The sequence below is a fragment of the Nomia melanderi genome, unplaced genomic scaffold (genome assembly GCF_051020985.1).
Source record: "Nomia melanderi isolate GNS246 unplaced genomic scaffold, iyNomMela1 scaffold0014, whole genome shotgun sequence".
NCBI classification, from domain to species: domain Eukaryota; kingdom Metazoa; phylum Arthropoda; class Insecta; order Hymenoptera; family Halictidae; genus Nomia; species Nomia melanderi.
In genome coordinates, this window is record NW_027475130.1 from 2120101 (window position 1) to 2121055 (window position 955).

Sequence of the window (955 nt, forward strand, 5' to 3'; positions counted from 1 at the left end):
AAATCCAATATATATCTGGTGATATCTCGGGTGATATTAGAGATAGCGCAATAAATCAAAGTGCATTGTCTGTAGGAGGCCCTGGCGCATGAATCTGTGCAGCGGGAACGTCGTCGGACCTCCAGGGGCCGAGACAACGACCGTCTCAAGGGGCCGGACACTCAGGGTCAGGGTCAAATCCAACATATATCTGGGGATATCTCGGGTGCTATTACAGATAGCGCAATAAACCAAAGTGAATTATCTGCAGGAGGCCATGGCGCATGCATCTGTGCAGCGGTTACGACCTCCGACCACCAGGGGCCGAGACAACCACCGTCTCATGGGGCCGGACACTCAGGGTCAGGGAAAAATCCAATATATATCTGGTGATATCTTGGGTGCTATTACAGATAGCGCAATAAACCAAAGTGAATTATCTGCAGGAGGCCATGGCGCATGCATCTGTGCAGCGGTTACGACCTCCGACCACCAGGGGCCGAGACAACCACCGTCTCATGGGGCCGGACAGTCAGGGTCAGGGAAAAATCAAATATATATCTGGTGATATCTCGGGTGATATTACAGATAGCCCAATAAATCCAAGTGCATTGTCTGTAGGAGCCCCTGGCGCATGAATCTGTGCAGCGGGAACGACCTCGCACCACCAGGGGCCGTGAAAACCACGGTCTCATGTGACCGGCCACTCAGGGTCAGGGGAAACTCCAATATATATCTGGTGATATCTCGGGTGCTCTTACAGATAGCGCAATAAATCAAAGTGCATTGTCTGTAGGAGGCCCTGGCGCATGAATCTGTGCAGCGGGAACGACCTCGGACGTCCAGGGGCCGAGAAAACCACAGTCTCATGGGGCCGGACACTCAGGGTCAGGGGAAAATCCAATATATATCTGGTGATATCTCGGGTGCTATTAGAGATAGCCCAATAAACCAAAGTGAATTATCTGCAGGAGGC